Source organism: Globicephala melas, chromosome 16 (assembly GCF_963455315.2).
Source record: "Globicephala melas chromosome 16, mGloMel1.2, whole genome shotgun sequence".
NCBI classification, from domain to species: domain Eukaryota; kingdom Metazoa; phylum Chordata; class Mammalia; order Artiodactyla; family Delphinidae; genus Globicephala; species Globicephala melas.
The window spans coordinates 56,190,708-56,207,003 of NC_083329.1; positions in this window are offsets into that span (position 1 = coordinate 56,190,708).

Here is a 16,296-nt window from a genome sequence, read left to right on the forward strand (position 1 = left end):
TATCACTTATCTATCATCTATCATGTATGTATGTATGTACGTATGTGTGTAACTATCATCTATCATGTACCAATCTGTTTATTTGTTTGGAGTACATTATTAGAAGTCAAAATTAGTTCTTGGACTGTATGAGGTAGGCATGGTAATAACAGGCATATTAGTTCTTTATTTTTAGATATCTTGAGTAAAAATTTTATAGGAGTATGATGTATGTGCAGAACGCTACAAAAACATAATGGAGTAGAGCTCAATAGGTTTTCCACAATGTGGGCACTGCCATGCCATATAGCCACCACCCAGATCAAGAAATACAACTTTACTGGTACCACCAAAGATCCCTCATGACCCATTCTAGTCACTGCTCCTCCAAAGGTAACAACTATTAAAAGATCTATCATATTGTGTCTCTTTACCTCTTCTTATAAGGACACCATTTATATTGGATTAGGGCTCACTCAGGTCTTTTGGAGGGATATGATTCAACTTATAACGGTCATTTTTAAAGCTCTGTAGTTGGTTGCATACCTAATTAGGACTGTTATGTCTTTTTGGTAAACATTTTTTTATCATTATATATTGTCCATCTTTATCCTTGGTAATTTTTTCTCTAAATCCTACTTTGTCTAATATTAAAATAGACTTTCTTTTGTTAGTATTTGCAAAGTGTATCTTTTAAAAAATTTTTAACCTACTTATATATCATACTTCCAGACTTCTATATTTTCTTATAGTTATATCATATATTTATCAATTCTCTGTCTTTTAATTATTGTGTTTACACGATTAATATGTAGTGAAATTAACATGTTTAGGTGTAAGTATACCATTTTATTGTTTTCTCTGTTTTTTTTCCTCTAGGTCCTCTTTCCTGCTTTCTTTTGGGTTATTTAGACTATTTTAGTATTCAATTTTAAATTGTATATTTAAATATATTTCTTCATATAATTATTTTAGTTGTTGCTCTAGGGATTTACAAAATACAATATTAACTTCTAACATTCTACTTAGAATCAATATTTTACCATTTCATGGTAATGTAGGAAATGTACCATAATATCGGTCCCTTTACCCTCCCCTCTTTATGTTATACTTTTCATATATTACATCTATATACATTGAAAACCCCTTGAGACAATGTTTTAATTTTTTATTTCAAAGGATTACATTTTTAAAGAACTGAATAGGACAAGGATAGTTCATTCTATTTACCTAGATATTTACTATTTCTGTTGTTCTTCCTTCATTTCTGTAGTTACAAGTTTTCTTCTGTTGTCATATCCCTCTGTCTGAAGAACTTCCTTTAGCAATTCTTTTAGATCACGTTTGTTGCTGGCAATAAAATCTCTTAGTTTTTCTTCACCTAAGACATTTTTATTTTACCTCCATCCCTAAAGGATACTTTTGCTGGGTATAGAGTCATGGGTTGCCCAGTTTTTTTTTCTTTCAGTACTTTAAAAAATGTTACTCCCTTCTGGCATACACAGTTTCTGTTGAGAAATCAAGTCACTCTAATAATTACTGCCCTAATTAATGATTCATTTTGCTCTTCCTGCTTTCAAGATTATTTTCTTTGTTTTTAGTTTTCTTCAGTTTGTGACGTGTTTGTTCATGGATTGTGTGTGTGTGTGTCTCTCCTGTTTGGGGTTCACTGAGATTTTTGCATCTCTAGGTTTATGTGTATTGCCAAATTTGGGACTGCAAAGGGGTGAACTAGGAGTTTATGAACAACTTTCAGTGGTCATCTTCCTGAGTTCTCCCTCTCTGTAAACTTCCTGATACTTCTCAGCCTCCTGGGGCTCTCCTTTTCTAGTCCTCTGACAAGAAAGTTGGGAGTTGAATGATTCCTCTGCTGTGCACTTCTCACAAAATGTGTTAGCCAAGTGGCAGGACGACAGAGAGAGAAAAGCAAAGGAGATTTGCTCTACTCTCTTGGGAGTAAAACTCCTCCAGTCAGAGAGGAAGTTTCCCTCCTTCACAATCGTAGGCTTCTCCCAGTCTCCATTGCCCCCACTACTGTCACCACCCCATCCAGAAATGTTTGAAGGCTAGCTTGCAATTGAACAGAGGAAATAAAGAGAGAGAGAGAAGAGATAGAGACAGACAATACAGATGATAGAGAGTTAGAGACAGAGGCGACAGACAGACAGATACAGATAGATGAGAGACAGAGAAGAGAAACAGAGCAAATACTGCCCAGAGATTTCCACATTATTACTGAGCATTAAGAAGCATCTTCCTCATTAGAACTACAGGACTTCTTCTGAAGCTTTTCACTGTGCATGTAAATATCTCCTTCTGTGTTGCAGACTGTACTGAGTCCAGACCAAGGATACCAGAAGGGAAAAAAGTGGTAAACCCACTGCTAGTTCAGTGGTATTTTGAATTCTGATCTTCCACATTCTATCTATTACCTTTTCACTCTCCTCAAAAAGCTCCTAAAGTTTAGAGCTGCTTTCAGTGAGAGAGACAGGATGCAATGTGTTTATTCCATCTAACTTAGAAATGGTACTTGTATATATAGACTTTCTACTGTTTCTCTTTTTCTTTTTTTAAAAGAGTATTTCGTTGATAACCCCAATCTGTCCATTTATTAATACATATTTTTGTTTAATACTTGGAACATATTTTCTTTGACCATATTTATAAAAGCAGCTTTGATGCCCCTGTCCACTAAGTCCAACATATGGGCCCACTTGGAGTCAGTTTCTCTTGTCTATTTTTTCCCCATATTGGGGTCATACTTTCCTCTTTCTTTGTTAGACATTTTAAAATGTCTAATAATTTTGCTTGCCAATAGGATATTGTAGATAAAATACTGAGATGAAAGTCTAAAATTTATTTTATTCTTCTGAGGGTCAATGATTTTTGTTTTGTTGTCATTTTGTTTGTTTTGTACTAAAACACAGTTTGTTTGCCTGGACACAATCTGCAAAAACTCCTTTGCCCTACCCCCTAGTGTATAGCAGCAGATGTCATCATAGAGTTTTTTAGCCTCAAGTTGTTGCTTTTAGCCTGGCTGCTGAAGGGGAAGGGGAGTGAATCTCCCCTCTGCCTGCCTAGTACCCGTCTACAGTGGGAAATCTCAGAAGAGTTTATACTTGGATGATAGGGCTCATGCTTCATGTGGCGACCTTCCTTCTGAGCTTTTCTCCACCCTCAAAATGCCAGTTACTCTGCCAGCCCTGAGTTCTCCCCTGTGATGTCTCTGGTAGGTAAGTTTTCCTCTTTATTTCTGCCTGAGTTGTGTGCAAGTTGGAGAACATACCCAAATAATGATGCAGCAAGACGACAAACCTCAACAGGATGAACTTTATCTTTCAAGGTTAGGCCTCCTTCTCTAGTTTCTGCTGCTTTTTAAAAAGACTCCCTGGGTTCTTGTATTATTTAGCTGGGAATCTGTGCAAGATTTTGAATCTCAGCCCTTATGTGGCTCTCTCATTTCCCAACTTATTCCTTCAATGTCTACCTGCTCTGCTGCTGTGAACTCTGCCACCTGCCATCTCAAGCCAGTAAGGCTGTGGATTTCCACCACCAAACCTGGGTAGAGGATGGTGGTTAGGGGGCACCCCAAGACAAGAAAACCACCGTGCTCACCTGACGCAGTTGCAGTCTAGCAAGAGTCAACTCCTCTCATTGAAATGGCCATTGGTCAATTTCCTGTGCCTTCAAATAATTCTTGTTAATCTAATCATTCAGTTTAGTTTTTATGACTGTTAGCTGTGAGAGTAATCATCCTGCCTCTTCATATTATTATTCCCATAAGTCAACCTGTATTTTACCCCTGCACAAGTACAATATGCTTTAATCACTGAAGCTTTATAAGAAAGTTTACCATAAAGTTTTGTTTTTCTTGTTCAAGAGTGTCTTGGCTCTTCTTGCCTTTTACCATTCCACATAAATTTTGGAAGAAGGTTTTTAATTTCAATGATAAAAAAAAGTCTATGGGATTTTATTTGGCATTGTTAAATTGATAGATTAATCTGAAGAGAACTGACATCATTACAACACTACATCTTCCAATACATGAATAGGGTATATCCAACCCTATCTTTATTTACTCCTATTTAAATTTCTCTCAATATTTCTTTGTACTTTTCAGTGTAGAGAGCTTGTACACCACTCGTTAGACTTATTCTTCAGAATATGATGTTTTGTGATGCTGTTTTAAATGGTATTTTTAAAATTTCAGTTTCTAAATGCTTGTTGCTGGTATATAGTAATATAGTTTATTATTTAATATCAACTTCATTTCTTGCATTCTTGCAAAATTCACTTATTAACACTAAAGTTTTTTCCTTCTGTGGTTCTTTTTTTAATTTTCCACAAAAATGACATCATCTGCAAATAACACAGCTTTATTTCTTAATTTTCAAGCTTCTCATACATTTTATCTTATTTACCTCCCTTATTGAAATGTCTAGAACTTTACCTACAGTGCCAAATAGGAGTAGTGATAGGTGGCATCTGTCTGTTTCTGATCTCTGGGGAGAAGCTTTCAACATTTGACTATAAATGAAAATTATGTTAGCTGTAAATTTTTATTAGATACCCTTGTTAAGGAATTTTCCTCACATTATTGGGTTTATTTCTGAATGTTGAAGCAAACTTGCATTTTTTGCATAAACCCAACTTGATTGTGATATATTTTGTTTCTTTATATCTTTAGATTTCATTTTGCTGGTGTTTTGCATCTTTCTTATGTTTGCATCTTTCTTATGAGAGATTAATGTATAACTTCCCTTCCTTGTAATGTCTTTGTCATATTTTGTGTTGAGTATGCTTGCTGTATAAAATGAGTTGAGAATGATACCCAGTTTTTCTTTTCTCTTGAAAGGTTTATGTAAGATTATTATTGATTCTATTTTCCACATAGAATAGAAATAATTCACTATTGAAGCCATCTGAGCTTGAAGATTTCTCTTGGGAGAGATTTTAATTACAACTTTAATTTCTTTATCAGATATATAAATCACATTTTCTAATTCTTCTTGTGTCAGTTTTAGTGAGTTGCTTTTTTAAAACAAAATCTGAATGTTTCATCTAGCTTTTCAAATTTATTGGCATAAGGTGTTTGTGATTTCCTCATTATAATGTCTATAGGATCTGTATTTTCATCCCTTTATTGATTTCTGATATTTATAATTTGTACCTTTTCTCTTTTTCCTTGATCGATCTTCCTAGGGGCTTATCAAGAGAAAAGGCATAAATTGCAACTATCATGAATTAATGTCTAATGCATCTCTGAATATTAACTCATAGTTCTTTTAGATAATTCTCTTGACTAGATTACTAAGAGTAGAAATACCGAATCACATAGTAAATTTACATTTACATTTTAAAGAAAGTGCCAAACTATTTTCCAAAGTTCCTGTATTATTTTACATTCTCATCAGCAATACATTAAGGTTCCGTTTTCTCTACATTCTTAACAATACTTGATATTATCTTTCTTTTTGCCTATAACCATTCTAGTGGGTATGTAGTGATATCTCATTGTGATTTTAATTTGCATTCCTCTAATATTTAATGATGTTAAGAATTTTTTTGTGCTTATTAGCCCTTTCTACATATTCTTTGATAAAATGACTATTCAAATACTTTACCTATATGTTAATTGGATTTCTGTATTATTATTAGGTAAAGGGATGATTTGAATATGCTAAATAGGAGGCATTAAAAATCCAGGCTGTTTTCAGTCTGCTCTGGTTTTTATTGTCCTGTAGTCCCTTTTGAGTCTCATATTTTGTGTGTGCGGCCTCAGAGTAAGCCGGGAGTGTGAGAATAGCTTGGAGATGCTGTGTCTCCAACAGAGCATATATACAGACTCATTTGCCCCCATCAGGACTACAACCTCAAGCTACTAGCATGAAGCCACTGGCCTTTCCACTTGTTTGTCTCAGAGACATCGTTTCCACTGAACATGAGCATTATGCACTGCTCCAATGGAAGGAGTCCCCTTCAACTGTGTCGGAGAAGCTGTTAGTCCTCATGGTCTGCCCCATCTGGCACAACATCCACATCACCTGTTGGAGGAGGGGTTAATGAGAGCGGTCCCAGCAGCAAGTCTGAATGCCATAGACTCCCGTTGTTCTGGCCCTAAGTTCAGCAGTTTATCACAGATTGTTATATGACTTTGATGACTTGATAAGTTTTGTCAATTTTGTCCAACGTTTTGTGGAAAGGATTTGCTGATCTCATTTGGCCAGAGCCAGAAGTCTTGACCTTCATATCCTTGACTTATGCTTTCTTTTTTTTAATATATGCATTTAATTCTACATATTTCCTTCTAAGAACAGCTTAAGCTGTATTAAATACTTTTTGATATGCTTTATTTCATAATAATTCAATTTAAAGTACTTTCTAATTTCCATTTTGATTATATCTTTGCCTCATGGGTCATTTACAACTTATTGCATAATTGCACATAGTGGGGAGTTTTTAGTAATCTTTTATTATTGATTACTGGCTTCATTAAACCATTTAAAAAATAATATACTCGAAATCAGTCTTGATTTTGCCCCTACCCCAGGGAACATTTGGCAATATCTGGAGACATTTGTTCTTGTCAAAATTGCTGGAGGGGCCCTGAGACTGGCCTCTAGTGGACAGAGGCCAGAGATAGTGCTAAGCATCCTATAATGCATGCCTAGGATAGCTTCTCACAACAAAGAAATTATCCAGCCCAAAATGTCAAGAGTATCCAGGATGAGAAACCTTGACTTCTGTTGACACTAACCTTAAAGTCTAGCTTGTCACAAACTTTGGTAAATGTTTCACACCTACTAGAAAAGAATGTGACTCTGTCACTGTCCAATTCGTTCCTCTATTAGATTCATGTTTGTTAATTACATTCTTAGTGGATTCTGTATTCATAATAATTTTTTGTCTGCTTGTTCTACCAGTTACTAAGAGAGGTATGTTAAATTCTCCCATTTTGCTTACGGATTTCTTTCTTTCTCTTTTCTAGTTTTTTTTCAATTATTGCTTTATATATTTTAAAGTAATTTTTAGGTTCATAAATATATACATTTTTTCTGTCTTCCTGGCTAATCGACCTTTTGTCATTAGGAAATTATCTCTAGTAATGCTTCATGCCTTATCTGATATTACATCAGGTTTCTTATGGTTATTGTTTCCATATCTTTCTTCCATCCTTTTGATTCTCAGTCTCTCTATAAATTATCTTGCTTCTTTTAAGTATAATACCATATCCAGTCTAATAATATTTGCCCTTTTATTGAAATATTCATGCAATTTACATTTAATATTGTTACTAATGTATTTAGGTTTATAGCTACCATCTTTTAATGATATTTTTCATTTATCACCTGCTTTTGGTTCCTTTTTCTCTCCTTGCTTCAAACATTTTTGATTAATCAAATATTTTTATCTTTTTTTCCTCTTCATTTTCTTGCTATTACAATGGATTTTTTCTTCTATTCTTTTAGTGATTATCTTAGATATTACAAAAATGCATTACTTAGAATCTAACCTAAGTTAGTACTTTTACCTCTTCCCGGATAACTCTGACTTTAGAACACTTAATCTCCATTTATTTCTTAGTAGCTTTGGTGTTTTTTGTGTTGTTATCATACATTTTCACTTTGTATATATATTTTAAACCACACAAGACACTGTTCGTTTGTACAGTCAATATGCCCTTGTGTTTATCCAGATGTTTACCTTTCCCATTGTGCTCTTCATTCTTTCTTGCATATCCTTGATTCCGTCGCTGGGAGGCAGAGATATTGAATAATATCCTCCAAAACTGAGAAAAATCTTTGAGACCGAAAAATGATGCAGGCGACTCCATAAAGTGTAATTACGAAGTTTATTGTGGGGAACTTACATACAGGCAAGACTGGGGGTGGGGGGGACAATGATCCAGAGGTGTTTGCAGCTGCACTCTGAGAAGCTGAAGGGGGTACAAGGGGCCAAAGGTAAAAATAGAATCTGGCTACGCAAGATGGGAACCAGGGATTTTTCTTCTCCCTGAGGGTCTCATGACCATTTAACCATAAGCCTCACCAAAAGACATTCTTCCGGATTTCATATTAGATGAAGGCAAGGGTAGAATTCGATAGGGAACTCATCTAGTGTAGGCACATTCCTCATGAGTTAGGCTAAAGTTCCGTCACAGGGAAAGGTGAGGGGGTAGGACAGCGGGACTAAGATGGAGCTGATCAAATGGAGTCAGTGTGGTTCAACTACACATGGTCAGATTATTTTCCTTCTACCAGAGCTCTCTTTAGTATTTATGTAGCCCAGACCTGCAGGTGGCAAATCCTCTCAGTCTCTGTATGTCTGGGAAGTGTCTCTATTTTTCTCTTCACTTATAAAGGATATTTCTCTTAGGTGTGGAATTCTAAGGTGGCAGTTGTTTTCTTGAAGCACCTTAAGTATATCATTCTGTTATCCTCAGGCTGCTATAGTTTCTCTTGGGACCTCAGCTGTCTGTTCTATTATTATTTCTTTTAAAGGTAATGCATCTTTATTTTGGCTGTTTTCAAGTCCTAGAAGTGAGTTCAGAGTGGTTTGCGTAGACAACTCTAGAGTTATGATCAGAACGTGGTGTAGATGGGTGTATGTGGGCTTGGGGTAGGTGTCTCCTCTTGGCTATTGTAGATTCTTTATTCCACGGGGAGGGACATTGCCTTAATCAACTTGAGCTGCTACAAGATACCACAGATTGAGCAGCATTTAGATTTAGATTTGAGACACTTATTTCTTATAGTTCTGGAGGCTAGGAAGTCCAAGATCAAGGTGCTGGCAGATTCAGTCTCTGGTGAGAACTTCTTCCTGGTTTGCAGATGGCTGCCTTTTTACCATGTCTTCACATCACAGAGAGAACAAGAGCTCTGGTCTCTCTCCCTCTTCTTATAAGGGCACTAATCCCACCATGGCAGCCCTACCCTTATTACCTCATATAAACCTCTCTCTCAAAGGCCCCATCTCCAAACACCATCACGATGGGGGCTAGGACCTCAACATATGAATTTGAAGGGGGCACAGACATTCAGTCCATGACAGGCACAGACCAGGGCCCTTTAAGAGGGACAAAAGACGTGCACTCTTTCATCTAATAGCTAAATACTGAGTCTATAACAAAGATTAAACTGTAAAATTAGGACTGAAAGTAAATAAATAAGCTTGGCAATTAGGACAACATTACAGAATGCAAATAATACATGCTCCAATAATACAGAAATTATAGAAATGAAAATTGAGCAACGAAAGGCAAAGAAGAAGGGAGGTAGACAAGTCTGCTGATTTTTAACAGCTAGAACTCAAAGTATATCATTTAAAGCTCACAAATCAAGTATGGTCTGTTCTTCCCAATGCTATTTGTTACACTAATTCGATCACATGTACCTGATTTGAAACTGGTAGTGATGATGCTGGCATACTGAGGAAGTCACATTGACCCATGAACGATATTTAAAGAGTGTTAAATTTCAAACCACAGGGGAACAGCAGCTGAACGCAGCAAGCCCCGGAGGAGTACAAGACTACACATAAAGCCCAGCTACTATCTCTCTTCTTGGCTCACTATTTCTATATGCACTATCTCTGATGGCTTATTGCACCTTACTCCCCAGTCATTGTGAATTTTGCCCTTGTTTCCAGAAATCAGCAGATGCAACACCTGCTTATACCTCCTCCCTTCAAACTACTTGCACTTTTATTTTTAAAAATACTGTTATTTATTTTCCATTCCTCCATTTATTAGAAGTTTAACGTCATTGACTGATTGCTTGATTACTGGTCAAGTGTTTTTGTTGGGTTTATAATTGTTTTTGCTCTGATAACAAAGTCACATAGATTTTGAATAGTCTGAGCCTAACTCTGTTTTTCCCAAAGCTTGTTATACTTAGGAGACAGTTTTATAGCAATGAGATTTTTTTAGGTATGCACAAAAACACTAAACCTTAGTAACACTAAGAACAGATGGCCAAAAAGCACATGGAAAGATGCTCAGCATCACTAATTATCAGAGAAATGCAAATCAAAACCACAATGAGGTACCACCTCACACCAGTCAGAAGACCCATCATCAAAAAGTCTACAAACAATAAATGCTGGAGAGGGTGTGGAGAAAAGGGAGCCCTACTACAGTGCTGGTGGGAATGTAAATTGGTGCAGTCACTATGGAGAACAGTATGCAGGTTCCTTAAAAAACTAAAAATAGAACTACCACATGATCCAGCAATCCTACTCCTGGGCATATATCTGGAGAAAGCTCTAATTTGAAAAGATACATGCACCCCAATGTTCACTGCAGCACTATTTACAATAGACAAGACATAGAAGCAACCTAAATGTCCATCAACAGAAGAATGGATAAAGAAGTTGTGGTACATATATGCAACAGAATACTACTCAGCCATAAAAAAGAAAATAATAATACCATTTGCAGCAGCATGGATGGTCCTAGAGCTTGTCATATTAAGTGAAGTAAGTCAGACAGAGAGACAAATATTATATGATATCACTTATATGTGGAATCTAATTTTTAAAAAAAGATACAAATGAACTTATTTACAAAACAGAAACAGACTTAAGATATCGAAAACAAACTTATGGTTATCAAAGGGGAAACGTGGAGGGGAAGGATAAATCAGGAGCTTGGGATGAACACACACACGCTACTATATATAAAATAGATAACCAAAAAGGTCCTACCATATAGCATACGGAACTACTTAATATTCTGTGATAACCTATATAAGAAGAGAATCTAAAAAATAATGAATATCTGTATATGCATAATTGAATCACTTTTCCATACACCTGAACATTGTAAATCAACTATACGCCAATAAAATTAAAATATTAAGAAGAAAACATTACAAAGGATATATAATTGAATAAAATCAGGTAGCAGAGGAGGAGGAGAAATTTAAAGTAAACTAACAATTTATTTATTGCCCATTTTAGGACACGTTTTCTTCTTCCTCAGGAAAACCTCAGGTTTCCTGCTCTCAAGACCTTTCAACTGACTAAGTTAGGCCCACCCAGATTATTAAGGATAATCCTTTACTTAAAGTTAACTGATGACAGATATTAATCACATCTACTAAATACCTTTATTGCAGCACCTAGACTAGTGTTTGATTGAATAACTGGGTACTATAACCTAGTCAAGTTGACACATAAAGCTGATAATCACAGAAAATACTAATTTCCAAAAAGAGACGATTAAGGGTATAGTATGTAGTTATAGATACGAAAGTAATCTCTAGCAAAAGTACAAGACTTCCTAAATATTTAGAGAATTATAAAATCAAAAAAGCAGAGAAAAGAGCACATACTGAACTATTTTAAGTGATATAACAAAAAAGCAAACTATAGAATAATATAAATTAAAATAACATACATATCAATATTTTCACATGAACTAAATCTATCTCTTAAGACACAATTTTGGGTTGGATTAAAAAGCAAAACTCATGTGCATTCACTGTGAAAGTCTTTCAATTTTGCTGATCACTATAAAATTTTCATAATGACATGTTTGTACACAAGCACTGATAGGGAAAAATAAAAGCAAAACACAACTCTATGTTCAAAATCTCTATAAAACATTTAAAATTACTAAAAAGGAAAGTCCAAATTTATTTTATGAAGTGAACATAATATTGGTATCATAATCCAATGAAGACAGCACAATAAGAAAAAACTATATAAAAACTCACTATGTATATCAATTGAAAATTCCAAAATTAAATAATTTTGGACACAATTTATAAGTATATTACAAGAATAACAGAATACAAACAAGTGGAATTTATCCCAGAAATGCAAAGATGGTTCAATATTTTAAATATAGTAATATAACTTAATATATTAATGGACTTACAGAAATAAATTTTAGGGTTAATTCCACAGATGCTGAAAAAAGCATTTCATCATTAAACATCTATTCCTGAATTTTAAAACTTTCAGTAAAATAGGAATGGACTGTTAAATGTAGAACTTAAATTCATAATTTAATAAAAATATCAAATACAAAGAAATAAATCTATCAAAAGAATTTGAAGACTTTTGCAAAAAAAATACAGTATATTTTAGGAATATTTTAAAAAAAGAGAAAATTGAGTGATATATGATCATCAGAGATCTGAACACTTAATAATGGCAAAGACAAAATTTCTTCCTAAAGAGATATATAGATTCAATATAATCCTAATCAAAATTCCAGCAGGTTTTCTGCAGAAATTAAAAGTTGATTTTAAAGTTTATATGGAATCTTAAAGGACCAGAAATAGTGAAGATAATGTTAAAGAAAAAAAAAAAATTACAAAACTTCTCTAATGGATATGGAGCTTTTATATAACTACATTAGTTGAGACAAGGTGGTCTTGCTCAAGGAAAGACAAATAGATTGATGGAACACAAAAATGAGTCCAGAAACAGGCCCACACATATGGAGATACTTTATTTGTGGCAAAGCTGACATCACAGAAAGTTGTTTTTAATCAATGGTGTTGGTCACTGGATATTCATGTGTTAAAGCAAGTTTGATCACTACCTTCCACCATACAAACAGTGGATGGATCCTCAGGGTGGAATAAAGATCTAAATATAAATGGCACATCATTAAAGCTTCTAGAAGGTAACATGAACATAGGAGACTATATTTCTGAGGCTGATGCAACAAAGATGTTGTAATGGGAAAGAACAATACTAACCATAAAACAGGCTTAAAAAACTAGGGTACATAAAATTAAGTATTTTCACTCATTCAAAGACACACTTAAGAGAATAAAAAGGCAAATCCCAGTGTGGGAGAAGACATTTGTACCATATAAAGCCAACAAAAGCCAAAGTAAATAATACTTAGTAGGTTATTGAAAAACAAGTTAGAGTTTTACACTGTTTTATATGAAAACAATAAATCTATAGTAATTAAAACTACTGGCCCAGGGATAGACAATTAAACAAATAGAATAGAATAAAGAGCCTAGAATTAGTGGGAGAAGAAAAATACTTCCCACTGTTTTCCTTTATTAAAAAAATTCAATTCTTATCTCATGCCAATCTGCCATAATCTCACTCCTTCAGTGGAATAAAGACATAAGCTTAAAAAGCATAATCTTCAAACTTTAGATGATTCAAAGAAATGGAAATATATCCCATACTCTTGGATTGGAAGAATTAATATTGTTAAAATGGCCACACTACCCAAAGAAATATACAGATGTAATGTAATCCCTATCAAATTACCCGTAACATTTTTCACAGAACTAGAACAAATAATCCTAAAATTTATATGGAACCACAAAAGATTCAGAATTGCCAAAGCTATCCTGAGGAAAAAACAAAGCTGGAGACATAACCATCCCAGACTTCAGACAACACTACAAAGCTACAGTAATCAAAACAGTGTGGTATTGGCATAAAAACTGACATATGGATCAATGAAACAGAATAGACAGCCCAGAAATAAACCCACTCACCTACAGTCATTTAATCTTTGACCAAGGAGGCAAGAATACATAATGGAGAAAAGACAGTCTCTTCAGCAAGTGGTGTTGGGAAAGCTTTCATTCATGTAAATCAATGAGGTTAGAGCTCACACCATACAAAAAAAGAAACCTCAAAATGGTTTAAAGACTTAAATGTAAGACATGACACCATAAGACTCCTAGAAGAGAACATCAGCAAAACATTCTTTGACATAAATCACAGCAATATTTTCTTAGATCAAGCTCCCAAGGCAAAAGAAAGAAAAGCAACACATGCACACACACATGCATGTACACACACTTAATCTGGAAATACTACTGCCTAAAATTATTTGCTGTTTTAATACTGGACAATTAATGGCAGAAGTGGCCTATCATACTTCAGCCCAAACTTCAAATAATATTCAGGGAGAAAAATAACATCTCAGAGAAAAACCCAGTTGAAGATGAAAAACCAGGTATGTTTTGTTAACTAGGAGAGTCATGTTAGATGATATGCAGCACTTAACTCTTAATTCCTAATCAGAGTAAAATGTGGCAAATGTCTGCTGAGAAGATATTTTTACAACAGTTACCTTCAAAATTCTGTCATCCTCGTCACTGTCTTGCAATAATGATTAAGATAGAAGTTAATTAAGAGACTGCTATCCCTTTAGGTTATCATTACCACAATAAAAACTAAGAGTGACTAAGTCTCCCAAGGCAAAAGAAATAAACGCAAAAATAAACAAATGGGACCTAATCAAACTTACAGCTTTTGCACAGCAAATGAAACCATAAACAAAACAAAAAGACAACCTACAGACTGGGAGAAATTATTTGCAAATGATGCGACCGAAAGTGATCAATTTCCAAAATACACAAACAGCTTATACAACTTTATATTAAAAAAGCAAACAACCCAATCAAAAAATCGGCAGAAGACCTAAATAGACATTTCTCCAAAGAAGACATACAGATGATCAACAGGCACATGAAAAGATGCTCAACATTGCTAACTATTAGTGAAATGCAAACCAAAACTACAATGAGGTATCACCTGACACTGGTCAGAATGGCCATAATCAAAAAGCCTACAAATAATAAATGCTGGAGAGGGTGTGCAGAAAAGGGAACCCTCCTGCACTGTTGGTGAGAATGTAAATTAGTGCAGTCACTATGGAAAACAGTATGGAGGTTCCTCAAAAAGCTAAAAAGTTACCACATGATCCTGCAATTCCACTCCTGGGCATATGCCTGAAAAAGATGAAGACTCTAATTTGAAAAGATATATGCACCCCAATGTTCATAGCAGCACTATTTACAATAGCCAAGACATGGAAACAACCTAAATATATATGTATATATACATATATATATATGAAATAGAATATTACTCAGCCATAACAAAAACAAACTAATGCCATCTGCAGCAACACAGATGGACCTAGAGAATGTCATAATGAGTGAAGTAGTCAGAGAAATACAAATATCACATGATATCACTTATATGTGGAATCTAACAAAGGGTACAAATGAACTTACCTACAAAACAGAAATAGAGTTACAGATGTAGAAAACAAACTTATGGTTACTTGCGGCTAAGAGGGGGAGGTATAAATTGGGAGACTGGGATTGACATATACACACTACTATATATAAATAGAAAATGAATAAGGACTTACTGTATAGCACACGGAATGCTATTCAATACTCTGTAATGGCCTATATGGGAAAAGAATCTTAAAAAAGAGTGGATATATTTATAACTGATTCACTTTGCTATACACCTGAAACTAACACAACACTGTAAATCAACTATACTCCAATAAAAATTTTTTTAAAAAAGAATGAAACATTTCAGTTGCATCAACATGGATGGATGTAGAGATTATAATACTAAGTGAAGTAAGTCAGACAGAGAAAGACAAATATTATATGTTATCACTTATATGTGGAATCTAAAAATAATACAAATGAACTTGTTTACAAAGCAGAAACAGACTCACAGACATAGAAAACAAAGCAAGAGGTGGGGATGAGTGAGGAGTATGGGATTAACAGATACACACCGCTATTTACTGTATAAAACAGATAAACAACAAGGATTTACTGTATAGCACAGGGAACTATATTCAACAACTTGTAATAACCTATAATGGAAAAGAACTTAAAAAGTATATAAATATATATATATAAATATAAATAAATATATATATATATATAACTGAATCACCTTGCTGCACACCTGAAACTAACACAATATTGTAAATCAACTACAGTTCAATAAAAAAAAGAAAGAAAAAATAAAGAGCGTTTAGTATCAAGGGAAAATGCTCACAAGATCAGGACACAAAATTAGTTAGAATATGATTCCAGATTTAGATATAAAATAAACTAACTAAAAATGTTGGCTGTGATTGTCAACAAAAAACATAGTTTTCACTTTAGAAGAATGTACAAGATTATCTTTACAGTCTCATGGTTCAAAAGGATTTTTTAAGATACAAAAAGTGCAGATCACAAAGAAAGAAAATAGATAAATTCAACTATATTAAAATGTTTCTTATTCCAAAAGATACCACACGAAATGTTAAACAATTAGATATGGAATTATGAAAGACATTTGTAGCATGTAATACTACTAATGAATAGGAAATCAGCATATATAAAGTACCCTTAAGAATCAATAAGGAAAAAATCAACCCGGTAGAAAAACTGGCAAAGGATATGAGCAGATACATCATAAAAGAAGAAGTACAGAAGACCACTAAACATTTGAAAATATGCCCAGTCTCACTGGTACTCAGTACTCATAAAAATGTAAAAGGGACCAATATTAAGGTAC